Here is a 13,997-nt window from a genome sequence, read left to right on the forward strand (position 1 = left end):
CCCCTTCTCTTTAAATAGGTATTGCATCGGAACTGAGTAAATTGAGAAATACAGCAAACATTTCAAAAGAATGCTGATAAAATTACCAGGCAGACCAATGAATCACTCTCGATACATAGAGCAATTCCTGAAGGTAAGTAGAAAGGAGTTTATGGATCTAACAATGTCTTCTCCTTGTAAGAGCACCACACAGGAGCACAGGCAGGCCTGCCTCAGGCAGTCCAACCAGAGTCTCCACTGGAAAATCAGACCAAGACTGATAAAGGTTTTATCTGTAAAGGAATATGATTGAGAAGTGAAGATCACTGGGTCTTTCTTTTTAAATTACTTCAGAACATGTACACTGACATAGTAGAATATTATAACAGACACTTTATAGAGCCATCTTAATTGATTATTTTTGAAATGAGCTTGACACAGCACTTCAATAAAAGAAGAGGCATCCAAAAAGATGAGTAAGGAAGGAAGCCAGATTGCCCTTTACCTGCCTGAAGAGAAAATGCCAGGTTTATTATAAATGTAGTAAGTGGAAGAATTCTGACTTGGTCATCTTCCTTCATGAGGCAATCAAACATTCTGAAATAGGCCCACCCATCACCTTCATATTGATGGTTTGGTAATGCAGTATTCATTAGCATTTTAAGTAGAATAATTTTTTAAGTGTAATACGAATGATTTGTGTTGCAGTTCATTATTTATACCACCTCAAACTTCTCCTTGGTTCTTCCTACGCATTTTTTGAAAGTCTTAACAAGGTGCAGAAGCTCTGCTCCCAGGTGTGCCTGCTAAGTTTCTGACATAGTCTGAGCGTGTCCAGCAGAGATGTGCTGGGAGCCCTGGAATTATCTCTTACTTTGAATCAATAGAGGATTTTCTGATCTGGAAGTGTATTTTTCCTTTCCTATTTTTTAAAGGATAATATGGTGTAGATCTATATATACTTTTGAGACAGAGTCTCACTCTGTTGCCTCAGGCTAGAGTGCTGTGGTATCGTAGCTCACAGCAACCTCAAACTCTTGGGCTCAAGCAGTCGTCTTACCTCAGCCTCCCAAATAGCTGCATCTACAGAATCCTGCCATGATACTCAGCTAAGTTTTCTATTTTTAGTAGAGATGGGGTCTTTCTCTTGGTCTGGCTCGTCTTGAACTCCTGAGTTCAAGCAATCCACCTGCCTCAGCCTCCCAGAATGCTATGATTGCAGGTGTGAGCCAGTGTGCCTGACCTAATATTTTAATTAAAGAATTTAATTACTTTTCATTTGGAGATATTTCACACTTAAAGAAAAATTGCAAGGAGGATAAAAAGGCCATTTTGTATACCCTTTATCTGGCTTCTATTGTTAATGTTTCACCTTATTTGTGATAAAACACTTTAAAAATTAATAGTGCTTTAAAAAAATCCTTACCCAGATTTTTTAGTACAGCTGATTCCAGTTTACCTTGAATGGGTATTTATTCTTTGTTCTGCTATTATTTATGCATCCAGTTGATGCTGTGGGCAAAGGCCAGTCCTCTATCCTAAGTCCTTCTTGACTGTAGACTTTCTTTACAAAGCTTTCTTAACCAGATATGAATTGAGGTGGAGAACATGTTTAATTGTGGTGACAAGGGGTGATAAAAGAACCCAAGTAAAGAAATTTAGCTTATTAATATATAAGACACCAAGCATGGGGTTATTAGCCCATACTTTTCATGATCTCATTGTATATTGAAATCATATTCCAAAGAATTGGAATCAAAAATTATTTAATTTAGGCCAAGTGTGGTGGCTCACTCCTGTAATTCCAACACTCTGGGAGGCTGAGGCAGGTTGTATGGCCTGAGCTCACAAGTTCAAGACCAGCCTGAGCCAGAGCAAGACCCCGTCTCTAAAAATAGCCAGGCATTGTGGTGGGCACCTCCCAGCTACTTGGGAGGCTGAGACAAGAGAATCACTTGAGCCCAGGAATCTGAGGTTACTGTGAGCTAAGATGCCCCAGCACTCTACCAAGGATGACAAAGTAAGACTTGGTCTCCAAAAAAAAAAAATATATATATATATAAAATTTGTCCCTGAAAGAGTATTGAATACAAATAAGTGACTGAAGCACAAATCCCAATCAATGGAGGCTTTTCAAGCCCAAGTTGAAGACATGCCTGGGACAAACACAGACTACCTCTAGACTTGTGGCTATTTTTCCAAAGTGGAATTTGGAGTTTTTAGGATTTAAAGGGGAGTAGGGCATTAAAAAAAAGTGGGGAGGGGGCAGCTATAGTGAAACAAAGTAGTCACATTCTTGTGACACCCAGGAATATGTACCTTTTACTCAAGACAAGGGAGCTATGAGAAGAGGGAGGGAGTATGCTTCCACACATGTCCTTGCTCTAGTGCAGGCCGGTTTTGTGAACGATTTCTCCAGACAAAGATCAGGATAGAAAGAAGAAAAAGTTTATTTTACTTTATGTAGACGGGAAAAATAGCCAACAGAGTGAAAGACAGAGAGATATTGTTGGCTGAGAGAACCAGGAATTCTGGCTTTTTCTTCAGTTGTTGTAAAGGGGGTGAAGAAGATTTATGGCTGTAGCTGAATCCGCAGGCTACTGTGGACCCAGCATCAGCTCTGTCCCTCGTCCTAGCGGCAGGCCCCCAGCATAGGGAAGGACAGGTTTTATCAGTGGTGGTTGTGATCTTAGTAATTCTGCCCCAGAGGTAGGGGTAGGGGTTTTTTGGTGTTTTTTTTTGCTTGTTTTTTTGAGTAGGAGCTCACACCTAAGCTGTCTGTCCGGAGCTGTTTGAGGCTGTAAAACAGAATTTCAAAAGTAGTTTCAAGTCAATAGGTCTAAAAATGTACATTCCTTTTCTTTCTGTTTAGCTTTTTCCAGATGTTGTGAAAACAGAGACACGCCCCACCCCATGCCTGTCAGCAAGGGAGAGCAGGAGGGGCATAGGTAATATGATTGATCCCTTACTGAGAAACAATGAGTTAGATAATTTTCTGTTATTGATATTTTTCTGTTAATTTTAGTAAGAATGTTAATTTCAGGAAGCAAGTCTGATCCTTCTTGTCTCTGGTCTTCTCTCTGTGCAGATAAAACTGTAATTCATTTTTAGCACAGAATCAAACAGACTTTAGTTGTAGGGGCTGGTGGGGAGGTGACATTGTGGTTTTTATTTTCTTTTACAAAGAAGTAGTAGAGCGTGTTATGTGCAGCTGTATTTCCATGGAAAACAAGAAGCTCTGTAGACCATTGACCACTGCTCAAAAGAAAAAAAAGCAAAGAAGGCTCAGTTTGTATTCAATAATCAATAAACTACCATAACATGTTTTTCTGTAAAGTTGTATTTGTCACAGTTTTATTCTTTTCCCTGTGTGTATCAGGGAAATCAGCAGAGTGCTCACTTACGTATATATTTATTTTAGATGTGGGACACCAAGGAGCCAGAACTAAAGAGCTGGCCACATCTGTAAACCGGAGCACTGTAAGCAGGCTGGCAGATGTGGCAGGGGGTTGAGCTGGAAGCTGCTCAACACATCGACTGGCCTGTCCGGGGTCAACGCCACATTACGAGAGACAAACAACCTCCTGCATGACTCAAACCTGACCAGTACGTCAGTGTCCTTCCTTGGAGGTTCTTTTGGGGGTTTTTATTGAGACAGAGTCTCGCTCTGTCACCATGGGTGTTAGAATGCTGTGGGGTCATAGTTCATGACAACCTCAAACTCCTGGGCTTAAGTGATCCTCTAACCTCAGATTCCTGAGTAGTTGAACTACAGGTGCCCACCATATCTCCTGTCTAATTTTTCTGGTTTTGGTAGCTAGGTCTCAACTCTTGCTCAGGCTGGTCTTGAACTCCTGAGCTCTAGCCATCCACCCACCTCTACAGTGCTGGGATTAGAGGCATGAGCCACCACGGTACCTGGCCCTTTCTTGCAGTTTTAAAATCTGCATCGTGCTCACTCAACATGCAACTGGGCCTTGCTCATAACCGTCCTTAAAAGAAAAAATGTGCTAACATAGGATTAGCATTTATAAAGAAGAGCCTTGGGTAAATGCACACTACTGGTGTGTTTTTCAAATATTTACCAATAATTCACAGAATGATTATTAGGATATTCTGTTTTCCTGGTGCATTAGTGATGAACAGTTCACTATCTTGTTTCTCCCCCTCTCCTCCTTCCTTTTCACCCATTGCCCTGTTGCATTCGCCAGCTCTGTTAGTGGAAAGAAAAGTTAAAGATGTGGAAACACAAGCCAACCTTCTATTTGATCGGTTGAAACCTTTGAAGATTTTAGAAGAGAATCTGAACAGAAACCTTTCTGAAATTAAACTGCTGATCAGCCAGGCCCGGAAACAAGCAGCTTCTGTGAGTCGGGGCCCGGGGCTCTCTGTATCCCTGGCTCTTGGCAGCCTGGCTGGGTCGCGCCCCATCCCCAGAATTCCTGCACACCAGGTCCTAGTAACCCCAGGTCCTCACAGCCTCATCTTGGTGTATTTAAACCAGCGACCCAACTCATTTTCTTTGAGATTTGCTTTTTATTAGCATGTTTCCAAACGTCATCAGCCAAGAAACCTCCATATCTTTATGGAGAGCTATTGGTAGGCCTAGATTTACGGCTACATCAGCCTCGAGGGAACAGGACGCGGTGATACAAGTGTTACCGACCCTCTGAGTTTCATTGGTTTTATATGGTGCTGCTTCTTCATTCTACCAACTTAGTTTTAATAATCACAATAGTCTTCAGAACGTTTGTGCGGCTTTGGCCTCGTCCTCTGAAGGAGTCTGAGGAGACAGTTTGTAGACCCACAAATGTCGTACAAATCCAGGTCACTAAATTCGTAAGCCGCTGGGCATCTGGAGAAGTTCAAAGCCAAGGAGAGTTTTTACAGCCACCCTTGGGACATGTGCTGGCTGTGTTCTGGGGGAGGGGATTTTCTGGGCGTTCTGTGACCCCTCCTCACTGCCCTCACTATCAGAAAAGAAATGTGGGTTTTTATGACCTCTGGCTTCCATTTGCTTCAGTTACAGTGGCAAAAACAAACAAATGTCAGCCCAAAGGATGGCTCTGAATGCAAAAGTTAATGCCAACTTAGAATCTTTAAGGTTAATGTAAGATACATATGCAAATCATTACTAATCCAAGAAATAATGTGGCAAGTGCAGTAATTGCTCTATAAATATTTGTCGAATGAGCCTCTCAATTTACCAAATGATCATCAAATATCCTTTTTGTTCAGGTGGAAAGATTTCAAGGTGATAAGTTCCTTGTCCTTAAAGAATTAAATCTCATGTGAGTGAGACAGTTTCCTATGATACCCTATTAAAAGAGGATTTTCCCATATGTAAACATGTTACCAAACAAAATCATTCTTACCATCATCTGATTGCTCACTTTTTGAAACACAAAGTAGTGTGCATTATCAAGAGAAGCCTGCTCCACATGGAAAATTCATTATTGGATAGCACTTTGGACCTGCTGCTTGCTGTGTGTGTCACTGAATAATCCTGACGCAGTCTCTGTCCGCAGACACGGCGACTTTAATCTGTAGAAGGAAAAGGGAAGTGTCAGATTATTCAGTGACACACACATCATTCTTACCATTGAAAGTTCCTTTTATGATTCTTTGTGACCCTTACATTTGTAAACATTGTCTCACTGAGTGTAAAGGAAATGAGCTCAAATCAAAAGCCACCATCAAAAACAAGTAAATCCCCTGGAACAGCCAAGGTTCTGGATATAAACAATTCAACACTCATGTTCGTTGGAGGACTAGGAGGACAAATCAAGGTAACGTTCTGAAAGTTGATCTGAACAGGACCGATTGACTGACTTTACCCATCTACAAAATTAATATTTTAAATTGTTGAGTAGGTCTCAGGCAGATGAAGAGTTTTCTACTTCTATTGTTTTGCTTTGTAACAACTCACCTGCAGAGCTAGGCTGGTGCTTGATCAATGATGTAATCAATGACAGGAAGCCAATGGCTCATTTTGTTGTTTTGGGTTTCTTTTCTAATGGCAAAGCAGGAAATTCAATATTCCATGTTAATTTCTATAAAGTTTCTTTAGCTAATGGTTGACTGATACTGATTGGTGCTTAGCAAAGGGGCCTACCATGTTTATTTCATCTGTTATCCCTCACCTGTTAAATGCAGTTGAGCTCCTTGGACCTGGAATCGTGTTGGGGACCCTCACCAGACCAACCACATTCCCCAGGTCTCTGTTTCCTCATATGTAAAAGAAGCTTTCTCCAGCAGTAACCGAGATGATCCTTAAGATCCTGTCTAGTTCCTGCTCATTCTAAAATCCCACTTCATAACTAAAAGGAAATCCAGTGATTACAAACTGGCTGTTTTTCTGAATGTTACTCTCTCAAAATTTAAATCTGTTCCGTTTGTGTTCTCAGGGAGTTTGTGCTCTGGGAGAATTTTTTTTCACTTCACCAAGTAAACTAAATGTAGCTTATGTGTTTGTTTCCTTACATCAGAAATCTCCTGCCATGAAGGTAACCATTTCAGAGACTGCATGGGAGAAGCTTTCTTAAATGGAAAATCCATCAGCCTGTGGAACCACCTAGAAAGGAAGGGTAAATGTCACGGCTGCTTTGGAATGTGAGATGTCCCCATGATTTTACACGTGATGTGTCATTCTGTTAACATCTGAGGGCTGTGGAAAAAACTTAATGCACATCAGAGGGTTTGTGCTATTGTTTATTTTATTGCGAAGGATATGAAATAGATTATCTCTTGGGCATAATTTTTAACTCTTTAAAAAGAAGTGCTCTTTTTGCTGCATCTTGTTTGTGTACCATATGCTTTGTTTGTGGATCATAAACTCTAAAAGCTTCAGACTTTTTTTCTTTCTTTCTTTTTTTTTTTGTAGAGACAGAGTCTCACTGTACCGCCCTCGGGTAGAGTGCCCTGGCGTCACACGGCTCACAGCAACCTCTAACTCTTGGGCTTATGCGATTTTCTTGCCTCAGCCTCCCGAGCAGCTGGGACTACAGCAGACTTTTTTTCAAACAACCTCTGTCTCAATGAGCCACAGTTAAATTGTGGGGAAATCACTGTACATTTTTGTTTTGAAAATACCTCCAAGAGGCTCAGTGCTTATGGCTCAAGCAGCTAAGGCGCGAGCCACATATATCTGAGCTGGCAGGTTTGAATCCAGCCTGGGCCCACCAAACAACAAGGATGGCTGCAACCAAAAAATAGCCAGGCATTGTGGAGGGCACCTGTAGTCCTAGCTACTTGGGAGGTGGAGGCAAGAGAATCACTTGAGCCCGGGAGTTGGAGGTTGCTGTGAGCTGTGAGGCCACGGCACTCTACCCAGGGTGATAGCTTGAGGCTGTCTCAAAAAAAAAAAAAAAAAAGACCATTCCTCCAAGCATGAGGGGTATGTGTGTACACAATTTTTACAGATAAATACTTTCCTATTACTAACAAAGTTGTATAATTCTAGAAAGGAAATGCATTTGTAAGTGGAGAACAACATCTTTTTTCACATATTAATATAATAGGAGGCATTTAATAACTCAATCTCACCAAGCTCAATACCTGCCCTGTTATTTTGTAATAAAGTAGCTATAGTCCCTTAAGTAAGTAAGGTCTGCTTTCTAGCACTGTAATAATTAAGACAATAAATTGTCTTTTGCTATTAGAGAATTGTAACATCTAAGTTCTCTCATCTAAGGGGCTGCTCTGTTCAGATAAATATCTGTAATTAACAGCAAGTGTGACAAGATCAGTTAAAAGCAACTTGAGTTGGCTCACACCTGTAATCCTAGCACTCTGGGAGGCCGAGTGGATGGATCGCCTGAGCTCAGGAGTTGGAGATCAGCCCAAGCAGCAGGGAGATGTCATTTCTACTAAAAATAGAAAAACTGCTGGACATTTTAAGCCCAAGAGTTTGAGGTTGCTGTGAGCTGTGATGCAACAGCACTCTACTGAGGGGGACATAGTGAGACTCTGTCTCTTTTTTCTTACACAGAGTTCCTACCAAGGAACTCTCCAGCAATTTACTAATTGTAACGTGAAAAATGCCCCAACCCCACCCTATAGCCTTCTGATTTCATGATTGTTTTTAAGCACCAAAGGAGTTAAGAAAAGCATCATCTTTCCCTGCTGCAGCCCTTTTAATTAAAGGATTTGTTCTGTAGAATTTGGATTCAGTCCAAAGGCCACACTTAAGGATCTAGAAGGCCACAAGTTTCCCTAAGGTTGCAGGTTTCCCACCCCTGCTGAAACCTCACGGTTAGAAAGGAAAATTGTTAACAGCAGTTTCCTAATTAGAACATTTTAATGTTTCTAATCTGGAAAATGTCTCCCTACTTTAGCTGTTACAATGTCCCCTATTTTCATTGTCATCTTCAGGGTTATTTTGAATCCCCTGACCTCCAGCTACAGCCCTGAGTGAAGGTGATGGTTGCTGGCTCTTTTTGTCTCTTGTTGGAAGGAGGAAGTCAGTTTTCTGTGTGGTCAGTTTTGTTCTCATTAAGACACCTGCCCTACAGATTCCCACCCACCCAGGACCTTTGACTGATGAGGAGGAGGAGGAGGGAGCCTGACATGCTGTGTCCTCCTGGTAACACACGGCCTGGCTTGTGGATAGAGGGCAGCTGCCACCCTCAGCTGGTGGACCACAGAGACTCATCAGCTCAAGAAAACTAGGGCTTGGTGAATTGCGCTTTTCTGCAGACTGAACAAGTCAGCAGGCTATTCTTGTGTTTATTGGCCAACATTTCCAGTAATTGGTGTTTGTAAAGAATACCAGTTTGGTAGGACATGAATAGATAGCCTATAATAGATATCCTGATCATGAATGTTTTGGAAGCACTAAGTTAGAAAATTAAACTTTTTTTGCTGCAAGGCTATCTGAGCCTGTATTTATCATTGGTGTGCTAATATGCATGGTAACCCAGTCCTGAGGAGAAGGTGGAGTTGCAGAATTTTCCAAATGAATCGACCCTGAACCCTTTTTTAAAAGGAGCATGCAGAAAATACTTTAGCAGGTACTGATATAGACACAGATGGGGGGCTTTGAGTCTGTTTGTGAATGGATTGAGCTGTCTTCATTATAAACCCCACCCCCTTCCCCTGACCTTAGGCAAAAACTTTAGAAGGAATAACAACCTAATTTTAATAATAATTCACTTTGGCTGACTGTGATTAGAATTCATTTTGCATTTTTCCTCTTTGTGTAATTTACCATTATGAAATCATGGTAAATTACACAAAGGGTGCTAATTTACCCTGAGGGTGCTCCATTGATATCCTTTAGATTTTTTAAAAAATTTATGAGTGGGGCAGCGCCTGTGGCTCAATGGGCAAGGCGCTGGCCCCATATAACGAGGGTGGCCAGTTCAAACCCAGCCCGGTCAAACCGCAACAAAAAAATAGCCGGGCATTGTGGTGGGCACCTGTAGTTCCAGCTACTCGGGAGGCTGAGGCAAGAGAATCACCTAAGCACAGGAGTTGGAGGTTGCTGTGAGCTGAGATGCTACAGCACTCAACTGAGGGTGACAAAGTGAGACTCTGTCTCTAAAAAAAAAAAAAAAAAGTTTATGAGTGTTAACCCATAAGTGTAACTCATATAGCAAGTCAACATGCTGATTTCTTTTTTATTCCTCCTTGACTACATTTTTACACTTCTTTATGTGGTATCACTGTTTATAATTGTGAACAATCCCTTAAATTCTCAAAGGATATTACAAAATTAATCACTACTTCTAACAGTTCTCATTAAAATGAATATAGAAAAACTCTTTTATTTAGTTAATGGGTACAATCCTTGCATTACTTAAGAGTGGCTGTGGTGACAGTGTTGGCCACCAGCTGACCTTGGACCAGGGCCTTTTCTTAGGCACTGGCTGAGTCTACATCAGCCACAGTCTGTCTCCTGGGATAGCTCATGGTTAGAGAAATGGCCTGTGTACAAAAAGCAGCTGTGAGGGGCTGTGCCAAGGTGTTTGAAGGGCAGCAGAGGCAGCAGCCTGAACACAAGGCCCAGGATTATCTCACATCCCACATCACCCCCACACACTTGCTCTAAGGTCAACACAGGATTATCTGAATCTCAGGAATGACAAGCTGGAGATCAGGGAGGGCTGGTGAGTCCTCCAGACTCACAGGACTGATAGCTGGGTTTGCTGACTATGTGGCTCCCACATGTATCCTCAGAATAATGGGGGCATTTCCAAGTTCAAGAACAGAGCTATCCACAAAGTGCTGTCTTGTGTCCCTCACCTGGGTGCAAGGCTGGAGCCATCTTCCTATGGCCTCCTTGGGGACAGGCCCTGGGGCTAACTGGAGACTCATATGAGCCTCTGGTCATAGAACAAAATCCTCAGTGGCCCCTGAGAACCCGGGGAAGTGGGGAGGCCCCAGAAACATGCCACTGCCCCCAGGGGTACGAGCCTGCAGACAGTCTCATCAGTCATCATTTTATGTGAATTCATTCTGCACAGCTGTCTGGCTTGAACAGGCCCTGTTGAGGGAAGGGCTCAGGACTCACCTTCCTGAGAAAAGATTGCTCTCAGGGTCTAGGAGAGAAGGTGTCTGCACAGGGGCAAGACAGATATCCAGAGTTTTCTTTGAAACTTCAGTTTCTTGGGGTGTGTCTGTGGCAAGGCATGTAATCTTTGAGGTGGCTCAGCTTTTAATAGGCCTGATGGAGGGAGCGTAGGGAGGAGCTCGGAACACAGCAGAGTCAGAAGAGCTCATGTAGTGTGAGCATCTGCTGGGGGCCAGGCACCGGTTCAAGAACTTCATGTATTCTAACTCATGCATAGCACTCCCAGAGATGTTCTGTTATTAGAGATTTTACAGATGAAAAGAATGGGACACTGGTTAAGTAACTTTTCTGAGTTCTCACAGCTAGTAAATTGTGAAACTGGGATTTGAACCCCAGGCATCTGGTTCTGGAGTCTGTGACTGCAGCCAAAGGTTTTAGCACAAAAACTTCAGAATCAAACCACACTGTTTTAAGAATTTATGCAGAGTGCATTTCCTGGGAATTACACCTCCTAAAAGAGATCACATGATGGAAGTTTTTGAAAAAGCAAGAATGCAAGTAGCTGTAAATGTGAAACCTCAGGCTTACAAAGCACTGCTGTTCTTTATTTTGTTTTGTTTCTTCAGTTTGGGGACTCTTTCTTCTCACTGGTTGTCCTGTCTTGCTGGGACATGAGGCACTGGGTTTGGTTGTTACACCTTCACTTAGGGAGAGGGCAAATTCTTACCCCCCAAACCATCCTAATCCAGATTTTACTCTCAAGCCCTATGTTATAGTCCAAAAAATTATGTTTAAAACATAACTATGTTGTGTCCCAGATGAATTACTCTAAATGAACAGTGAGTCCAGTCAGCCTTTTGAAGTATAGGAGGGAGACCAGGGAACACACTTACCTGAGCAGTGCCCTGGCCCTCCGGTGCAGGTCTGGTGTGGAACACGCTTACCTGAGCTGTGCCTCTGAGTTTGGACACATGGTGTGTATCCACCATTATAGTATCATACAGAGTAGTTTCACTGCTCTAAAGATCCTCTGTGCTCTGCCTGTTCTTCCCAACCTTCTCCACAATCCCTGGCAACTACTAATCTTTTCAGTGCCTCTAGTTTTATTTTTTCCAGAATATAATATTTCAGCTAGTATGGCATATAGCAATTTCAGAGTGGCTTGTTTGTATTTTTAAAATATTTTGTGCCTAAGCATACATGACTATTTATTTATTATATATTCATTAACTAGGGATAATATCAAACTTGATGTTTAGCAACTTTCTTCCAGTAAAAGTAAGTTTGACCATGTTTTCTCAACAGTATGACCAAAGATTAGGGTATCAATCACAATAATCACTAACTGACTTGAACATTTACTGTGCCATGTACTGTTCTACTGTAACTGTTTTCCACGTGTAATATGGGCTGAATTGTGTCCCCATGAAGAGCATATGTTGACATGCTAACCCTCAGTATGTCATAATATAACTGTACATAGACATAGGACCTTTAAGGAGGTATTGAAGTTACAATGAGGTCAATATGGTGAACTCTAATCCAACATGCCTGTTGTCCTTATTCACGGTGAGATTAGGATGTGAACACACAGACACACACAAAGGAATGATTATGTGAAGAGGGATAAAGAAGACAGCCACGTACAAGGCAGGGAGAGGACTTCTGAGGAAGCCAACACTGCGGTCATGATCTGGACCTTCCAGCCTCCAGAACTCTTGGAAAATAATTGTTTATGCCACCAGGTCTCTGGTATTTTCTTAAGACTTCTCTAGCAAACTTCTACAAAGTGTAACATTTATTCTTGCCATAGCTTCAAAAGGCAGGCACAACTGTATCCTTTTTATAAGAAGAAACCTGAGGCACAGGGAAGATAAATAACTTGTCCACAATCCACCACAGTGTAATATCTGGGTACCAGGACCTGCTGTTCTACCATAAAAATTCCCCAATCTTAACTGGTTAACACAACAAAGGGTTACCACTCACTGATGTGGACAGTGTATCAAGGGTTGGTCAGGGGTACTTATTCCTAGTTTCTCAGGGACCCAGGCTCATGGTCCCTTCATCCCAACATGTTTCCTCTGCTCCTGATATCAGAGAAGGGAACGTGGTGAACCTATGTTGACTCTGAAGTTTCTGCCTTCTCATCATTTCCTTTTATATTTCCTCTACTAAGGCAAGTCATTAGGGCACATCTCTCTTCAAAGGGCTAAAGGAAGGAAGCATAGTCCCACCACATGCCCAGAAGGAGAGGAAAACCAGGATGTTTATGGATAGTGTCATGGCAGCTACACAGGGCAAGCAAGCTCACGGTCAACATGTCTTTCAGGATACAGGCAGGGCAGTGTGGGGCAAAGAATTCTCTTCACCTGGAGAGATGTCTGGTCTCTGGCTTCAGCTACTGGGAGGAAATCTCAGAGTCCCTGGTGTGTCCTGCCTCATCACAGCATCATTATCTGCCTGGGGACTTTAGCCATCACAGTCTAAGAAGATGATGCATGTTGAGAGCTTCGTGACGTGCCATATGACTTCTGACCACCACAGGGTCTGAAGGCTAATGGTCAGCTACACAAACACCATGTGCTAAAGTTCACGAAAAAGTCTGAATACCTGGGGCTCGGTTGAGCTTCCTGGGTTGGCGGGACTCTGTGTACTGCCTCACCTTGTTGATACTAGGAGGGGAATGTGTTCCCAGGACACGAGACTGCACATCTGGACCTGCTCCAGATTCTGTTCTAGGTGTGTCTTCATTTTGCAGTTGCTAATGTGCATCCTTTCATTCTAAGAAACTATGCTCACAAACAACACTTTCCGGAGTTCTGTGAGTCATTCTAGAGAATTATCAACCAAAAAGGTGGTTGTGGTAACCCCCAAGTTTGTAGCCAGCTAGCCCTGGGATCCCCTGAACTTCTAGGTATTTATCTTTTTCTTTTTTTATGTTTTCATTTTTTAAATGTCTATACTCAACATAACACTTTATTATGTTGCTCTCCTGAGACTTTTCCATTTAGAGAAGAGAACCCATCTTTTAGTTGCTGCACCTTCCCTCATTCCAAATTAGGAATTGACAAAGTAGAATTTCAAAATTGACTTTTCAATGCTACATTCCAATGTAATTTTTTTATATAGCTTGAAATTGAGGGTTACAATGCATGCATTTGAAAATAAAATGACATCTTTTCACATAAGTTATTTTGAACAGTAAAATATATATTTATGCACCTGACCATCAACTTCCACGCAAATGAAAAAGAAACATTGTTAACTAATATATCAATATTCCCAATGTTTATTACTGAGGGTTCAATTTCTGACTATTTATCTTACAAAGTAAAAATTTGTTCTCAGAATTTTGTTTTTAAAAACCTGCCTTTTGGAAGTGCTTTTATTTCTTCAGGGTGATGGCAACGTAAATTGTGAAAACAATGTGTAAGATATCAAAGATTGTATACAAATACATACAGATACACAAATATGATAAATATTTCTGTTTTTTCTGATT

At 41.8% G+C, this 13,997-nt stretch overlaps 1 pseudogene; it reads left to right on the forward strand.

The window, feature by feature from the left end:
• Positions 1–5,274, forward strand: part of LOC128574174 (laminin subunit alpha-1-like) — a 55,986-nt pseudogene extending 50,712 nt beyond the window's left edge.
• The last annotated feature ends 8,723 nt before the right edge of the window (positions 5,275–13,997 follow it).

This window comes from Nycticebus coucang, chromosome 21 (genome assembly GCF_027406575.1).
Source record: "Nycticebus coucang isolate mNycCou1 chromosome 21, mNycCou1.pri, whole genome shotgun sequence".
Taxonomy (NCBI): domain Eukaryota; kingdom Metazoa; phylum Chordata; class Mammalia; order Primates; family Lorisidae; genus Nycticebus; species Nycticebus coucang.